Source organism: Microcebus murinus, chromosome 5 (assembly GCF_040939455.1).
Source record: "Microcebus murinus isolate Inina chromosome 5, M.murinus_Inina_mat1.0, whole genome shotgun sequence".
Taxonomy (NCBI): Eukaryota; Metazoa; Chordata; class Mammalia; order Primates; family Cheirogaleidae; genus Microcebus; species Microcebus murinus.
In genome coordinates this window covers 105,007,951-105,015,001 of record NC_134108.1, presented here as the reverse complement: position 1 = coordinate 105,015,001, position 7,051 = coordinate 105,007,951, and the positions used below count along the sequence as shown (strand labels likewise).

Below are 7,051 nucleotides of genomic sequence, written 5' to 3'. Positions count from 1 at the left end.
CCTGGGGACAGAGGGGGGGTGTGGTCCATCCAGGCTAGGGCAGAGGCCATGGGGACCGGCGAAGAGCAGGATTCGTGGAGTCTTCGAAGGCAGACTGGTCTTGGGGACTGCTGGGCTGAGGAAGACAGAAGAGTCTAGCAGGACTCCCACATCCTGGGCCACATGCCTGATTTGGGGACGGGTGCCCTGGGAACGCTGGGTAGAGGGCTATGCAAACGTCACCGCCCCGTCTTCTCCTTATTCAAACGCACAGTTTGCATGTGGCTCAGGGCTCCAGGGGTGGCCCCACTCCGGCGCCCAGTGGGCTCTTGTGCCCCACCGTCCCCGGCCAGCCCGCTGCTCCCAGTCTGGAGGCCCTGCAGCCCTGGCCCTTGGTCTTGGGCTGTCTTCCTCGTCTCCCCTCCCTAGTTCTCAAGGAAGTGGAAAGTTTTCCTTGCTGGCTGGAGCCCAGCTGCCCAGCCCAGGATTGCAGGGCCCTCCTCGCCCTCACTGACTGCCTCTTTATTCGTGTGCGGAAACGCCCTGCCGGACTCGGCCGCACACACTCGCCTTCTCTTTCGAAGCTGCAGCTGCTCTGAAAATCTCCCCAAACCTTCAAGAGCCCCCTTGACCCTGCGTGAGCCCACGCCTCGCCATGCACGCGCAGGGGGACACCAGCAGAGCCAGAGGTGTGGCCGGCCGGCGCTGGCTGTCACGCCCTCTCGCCGACACACAGACAAGTGGCACGTTTGCAGGGTGCACGGGGGACTGCAGACGGGGAGCTCAGAGGCCACAGCCTGGGCCTGATCCTCCACTCTCACATCCCCGAAGCCCGGCGCCCACGAGGTGCCCAGTGCGCGTTTGCTGAACGTGGCAAACAAACACAGGGACGCGCCGTGCTGAAAGGTCAGATGCCCGGTGGCGAGGGCTGTGGGGCGCTGACCATGCCGGTCGTTGGCCTCTCCGGGCCCCCCGGGTCTGGCACTGCGGTGAGGGTCTTCGGGGGACTCTACGGAGGTGCTCGCCGCAGGCAGGCCGTGCCAGCGCCCCGCCTGAGCGTGGTGGCGGATGGCGGGCCAATGGCTGAGCCCGCGGTGGCTCCAGGACCCAGTCGTTTCCAGTCCAGGCCTCCTGGAGCAGGCAGTCTCCTCGCCTCAGGAGCTCCGTGTTGGGCTGGCAGAGGAGGGTCAGAAGTGGCTCCCTGCCCAAACCTGCTCTCTTAGGCTTCCCTTCCCGGCCCCCCTCCCCGGCGAGCCTTTCCCATGCCCAGCCCCATCTCCGCAGCTGCTCCCCGGGGAGCCTCACCTGTGGGGAGTAACGAGCAGCGACACCCAGGCTACAAAGAGACACGCTCGCCCCTGTGCGTTCCTGCGGGCGGGAGGCTCGGTCCTGAGCAGATATCAGATGCTCCAGAAATCACCAGTGAGCCACTGAATGGGACAGGGACCCCCAAGGTGATGGAACGCCTGGTGGGAGGCAGTGCCTGGATGTGCTGAACTTGCTAGACATTCCCAAACCGGGGTTCCCAGGGCACTCCTGAGAGCAGGGACGGAGGTGATAGAGCTGTTTCCGTGGTTTCAATAGGCTCATGGAATCGTGCTTTTAGTCGAGATAAGGCCACTCAGGTGAACTTTTGCTTTTGGTGGAAATGGTATCAGGAAACATGGGGTTATCTTGGGGTGAACAATAGTTCTGACTGGCACTGACATATAGACATGTTTTTACTCGGTGTCATGAGGCAGTGGGGAGAAACGGGAAGGTTGATGGCTTTGGACTGTCCTGCCAATCAGCTTACTTCCCTGAGCCTCAGTTTCCCCACCTATAAAGTGGGCTCTACGCCGTGTCCTGTGATGGGGCTATAAAGGTTGGATAAGACAGTAATGCAAAGAGCCCAGGACAGTGCCTAGCCCTGAGTGACTGACAGCCACTGCTGTTATCAGGTAACATAAGGACCTCCGGGCGGGCTTGGCCGTGATTGGCTGAACTGCCCCAATGGACCAGGTCCGGACAGGCACTGCTTCTTCTCAGAATCAGAGAGGACTTCAACTCTGAGCCTGCAGCAAACATGGGCTTGAAGCTGGCCAAGCTGCTCAGGAGACAGGGACAGGCTGGAAGGGTGAGGCGCACAGACTCGCCAAGCTCCCCGAGTGGTGGGTGGCAGTGGGGAGGGGAAGGGCTGTGTCTACCTGTGCTATTAGGGGCGGTCAGTGACCCAGGGCTGTTCATGCAAATCAGCCTGAAGGATCAATACGTGCAAATGAGCCGGTACCTGGATGCACCAGGAAGATCCACAGACATGCCTTTCTGTGGGTGCCCAAGGGGCTTTTTAGAAAGGAGACTGGCCTCTGCCCCTCCTAGGAGGCAGGGCGCAGCATATATAGCCACTACCAGGCTGTCTGCTCTTCTGTGAAATACACAGGTATGTGTTTACAGAGTATGAAGACTGGGAGGAAGTACACCAAAGCATACCAAAGCGTCAACCATAGTTTGTTCCCTTAGAGAGTGAAATCATGAGCATTTTAAACTACCTTGCTCTCTCCCCTCACTCCCTCTGAAATAGGGTCTCACTCTGTCCCCTGGTTTAGCATGTAATGGCGAGATCACTGCTCAAACTCCTGGGCTCAAATGATCCCCCCATCTCAGCCTCCTGGGTAGCTGGGATTATAGGCCTGCACCACCACACCTGGCTAATTATTAATGTTTTGTAGAGATAGGGGCCTCACTCCGCAGCTCAGACCGGTCTCCAACTCCTGGCCTCAAGTGATCCTCCCACCTGGGCCTTCCAAAGTGCTGGGATTAGAGGTGTGAGCCACCACACCCAGCCCTAACTTCTTTTTTATATATTTGTTTGTTTGTTTTCTCCAAATTTGTTTCCTTGGCTTGATGTTGGAGGCGGCTGCAGGGTGTAGCAGGCCAAGTCAACAAAGATATAAAGAAAAAAAAAAAAAAAAGAAAAAGACTGCATTATCCTCTGTGATTTCGAGTAAGCAAGTTTAACCCTTCGCACTCGTGCCCATCTCAGAGTCTGGCTTATTTTCCCCTTTCCTTCGGCACAAGGACGAAAGGGTGGGGCAAGCTCCCATTTGCTCTGGGGCAGCTCTCGGTAGAGTTGGGGTCCAAGAGAGGCCCATGGGGTAGGTCTCTGCTGTCCTACCCAGGGCCCAGCTCCTCACCCTGGGGAGGAAGGTGTCTGGACACAGAGCCTTCGGTTAGTGTGGTAAAGTTTGGGTTTGGCATTCTCACCTCTCTTTTCTGACTCTCTTCCTGCATCCAGACAAACCTCCCTGTCCCCCATTGCCTAGGTACTTTAACGACACTCCTGGCCCCAAGACTTACACATTCCCAAATTGTCCCTTCTCATCTCCAACCTCCCTTCCCGCTTTTACATTTCCCTTGCTGCCCTGTTCTTTGCCGTCTCTTTGCCAAGCGTGCTAATCACTAATTCATACTACAGTGTAAAGGACCACAACTCTGCATTAATATTTGTAAAAAAAGATACTTAGAAGAGCAGTTTTAGCAATGGAATTCACTCTCTGGGAAAGTCAGTATAGGGAAGCCAGAACCCAGTGCTGGAATCAGAAGATCTGTTTCAAGTGTTGCCTCTAAATCATTGGATGACCTTGGGTGAATCATACTCCCTTTTTGGTCTCCAGTTTCCTCACCTGTGGAAGTATAGAAGTTGTCTCTCTTTTTTTTAATCAGGTCACAAGACCTTCCCCTCCATTATCTTATCTGATTTTCACGCTAATCCTGTGGTTACACTGGCAGGAAGCTCTATCAGTCCATTTGCCATTCAAAGCCAGGCTCAGATAAGCCCCTCTCCTGCGAGCCTTTTTGGACCCTCCCCCAGGTTAATCATTCCGTCCGCCTGGACTCCAAGTCTGGCGTCAGGCGCTGGGGTTCCACTCGACCCTCCATTTTGCATCCAGTGCTGTGACCCCTCATTGTCCCTTTGGGTCCCCAGAACCTGGCACACAGTAGGGCTGTCCTAGGAATGTTGAACCACACACCTCATCTTCCACAGGCAGACTGCCTTCTGGACTGTCTTCCCCGTGTAGACTAGCCTACCCTGCCAGCCTTCTCGAAACTCAGTAGGTGGGTGTGTCTTCATCACTGTCTCTAAGGACAGTTCTGGGCAGGGAAGGTGAAAGGGCACCCTCAGTAGAGGTTGTCCTCCTCTGGACACCAGCCCTAAAACACAGCCGGCTCAAACACTGAAGAGCTTTCAAATGATCTGTCCTGCCCTGGGCTGAGTGTCGTCATCTTACAAGTGTCTGGCCCAGGGCAGGCTCCGGAGGAGGCTTCCCTGAAGCCAAACGCCAGTCCCCATCCCTCTGCTTCCCTTCCAGGCAAGCCAGGCAAAGGGGAGAGTCCACGCGGGTTTCCGATGCACAGTTCTGTTAGGGCCAAGCACAGGGTCCTGCCGCCACCCATTCCCCCAGCACCTGCAGACACTTGGCAACTTATCCGGAGGGCTTGTGTCCCCCAAGTTCAGGCCCTTCTCCTCGGGAGCACTTGAGAGGCTGGGGGGCGTGGCGGCAGCCGGGCTGCTGGCAGAGGGTGATTGATGGAGAGCAGGGATTTGGCGCTGGGCGGCCCGGGCTCCACCACATGCCGGCTGTGCCGCCCAGGCAAGTCACTGCCTGGCTCAGGGCACTCATGTCCCCGTGCTCTAAAACGGGGATAATAACAGTAGCTTCCTCGTTGGGTTTATGGGAGGGTTAGGTGACATTTGTAAAGTGCCAGGCAGAGTGACCTGGAACAATAATTTGTGTGATCACCTCCAAACGCTGCTGCCCTCAGGCGGCAGCAGGGAACACAGGGCAGGAGGCCCCGAGGCCCCCATGCCCGCACCCTGGGCTATGACGAGCCCAGGAGCTGCCCGGCAGGAGAAGGGTGCCCAGGCGGCCCTGCTGTTACCGCTGGCTGGGGCTGGAATGTCCTGGGTTCTTGCGTAAGAACTGGGATGGGGATCCAGGTAGCTCAGTGTTTGCAAAGTGCAGCCTTCCCTGGGCTGCAGAGGCCGCCGGCACCGGCCAGGCCCTCTCGGTGACGAAATGTGCCCACTCTGGGTGGGACCGGCCAGCCAGTGCCACGGCTGCCGCGCCCGCCCCGCCCCGGGGAGCAGGATGGAACAGTACGTCTCCCTCTGGGTTCAGCCTGGCCCGGCGCCCGGGGTCCAGGTACAAGGGTGGAGGGTCAGGCAGAGGGAGGGGGGCAGGGAACCCTGGTGCAAGGCCTGGCTCTGCTCCTGGCACGCTGTGTGGCCTTGGGCAGTCCCTTTCCACTCGAGAGCATGGTTTTCAGGTGACTTCTAAGGCCCCTGTCAGCTTGGAGAGGTGTCTCCCTCCCACAGACCTGGAGAAAGGCAGTGGGGTTGGATTTCCCAGCATTTCACAGCCCCAATCTCTGGCTTCTGCCAAGATACAAACTGTGGGTTCTGGTCCTTCCTTCCCTCTCTCCCGCTGGGCCCATTCTGCTGAGGGCAGTGCCTGTTCTTGAGGCTTCAGGGTCTAGGTGAGAAGAAGAGACAAAAGCCCCCAAATACCCCAAATCAGTCAGGTGACAGCAAATGCACAGAGGTGCTCAGACACAGGGCGTGACAGCTCTGAGGAGGCCAACGTGGCTGCCAGAGAGCAGCATGTGGCGCTCGGGAGGGTGGGGGGCTTGCGGGTGGGGGCCTGGGTGGTGGGCCAAGGCCGGAAGTGGACGTGCTGCTGGGAAGGGCAGGGGTCAGAGGCCCGGACGGCACCCGAGACCACCCTGGACGTCACTGTTATGCGCTGGCCCCGCCTGGACCTCGGCCAGCCCTGCCTCGGCGCTCCTGGGGCTGGTGTCCTCTGGGCCCGGCCGCCCATTGCCTCTGTCGGGCAGTAGCTGCAGGTGCCCAGCTGAGAGCAGCCACTTCTGAGGCCCCTTTCTGGGGACAAGCCCCACAGCCACCCAGGCTGTGTCAACAGTGCCTCTCTCACTCGCCACTCTCGCGCCTGGTTTCCATTCCAGGCTCACTCAGGAGCTGTGATTTTCCTACGGCTGAGTCACCCAGGGAAGGGCAATAAAGCAGGGTGATTAAAAGTGCTTCAGTTCCTGGGACTTCCCATCTCAGTTTATAGGAATTCACAGCAAACCACGGAAGTGCATGTGGGAGGCAAGGGCCTCTGCAGGGCCCCAAGGAGACCCCCCAGACTGGGCTCCCCGAGGACGGGGCTGTGTCCCCCCCCAGACTGGGCTCCCCGAGGACGGGGCTGTGTCCCCCCCCAGACTGGGCTCCCCGAGGACGGGGCTGTGTTCCCCCCAGACTGGGCTCCCCGAGGATGGGGCTGTGTCCCCCCCCAGACTGGGCTCCCCGAGGATGGGGCTGTGTCCCCCCTCAGACTGGGGCTCCCCCTTCCATCAGGGTCTCCCCGAGGAGCGGGCCCAGCTCTCACATTCCTGCGCCGAGTCCTCTGTGGTCAAGGGCCACAGCGTGTCTCTGCAGAGGTCCTGCTGGAGCCCTCACTAAGACAGGGCAGGCGGCCTGCTACCCTGGTGGGGCTTCTCTCATCGGAGGACGACGACAACACGCGACGTCCCTCATTCCCCGCCCCCACTGTGCTTGTTCTTCTTTCCTTTCTCCTTCGCTCCGTCAGACCACAAAGGGCCCCCACCCTCTGTCTGTCTCCTGCCGGCCGTCCCACCACCCGTCCCCTCCCACCCAGCCCCGAGGTCCCCTTTTCTCACCCCAGGCCACTCTAGCGCTCATTGACCAGGGGGCAAAGGTAGCAGAACTGGGCACTGGCGGCCAAAGCAGAGCCCGTTTTCTCTCCTGCCTGGCCCGCGGCTCCCGGCTGACCCACGTGCAGCTGGACTCGCCGGGGAGTCGCCGGCCAGCGAGGAGCTTGTGCTGGGGCCAGGGACAGATGACAGGGATGACTTGCAGGGAACTGGGGCCAGCTCCTGGGGAGGTCACCGCCCACCCGTGAGGGACGCTGCCAGCACTGTCACTGTCTCTCAACTCAGCGTTGCGGGCGACAGGAGCCACTGGTCCGTCAGGGAGACCGCTGTGTGGTCCGCAGCCCTGCCACGCGCAGCT

At 59.4% G+C, this 7,051-nt stretch overlaps 1 long non-coding RNA gene across 1 annotated transcript; it reads right to left on the bottom strand.

The window, feature by feature from the left end:
- Positions 1–3,490: 3,490 nt before the first annotated feature.
- Positions 3,491–6,589, bottom strand: LOC142870903 (uncharacterized). The gene is made up of 2 exons (XR_012919226.1): positions 6,408–6,589; positions 3,491–5,492 (listed from the first exon to the last, which is right to left on the bottom strand). It is a non-coding gene; the product is annotated as an uncharacterized LOC142870903 (long non-coding RNA).
- Between the last annotated feature and the right edge of the window lie 462 nt (positions 6,590–7,051).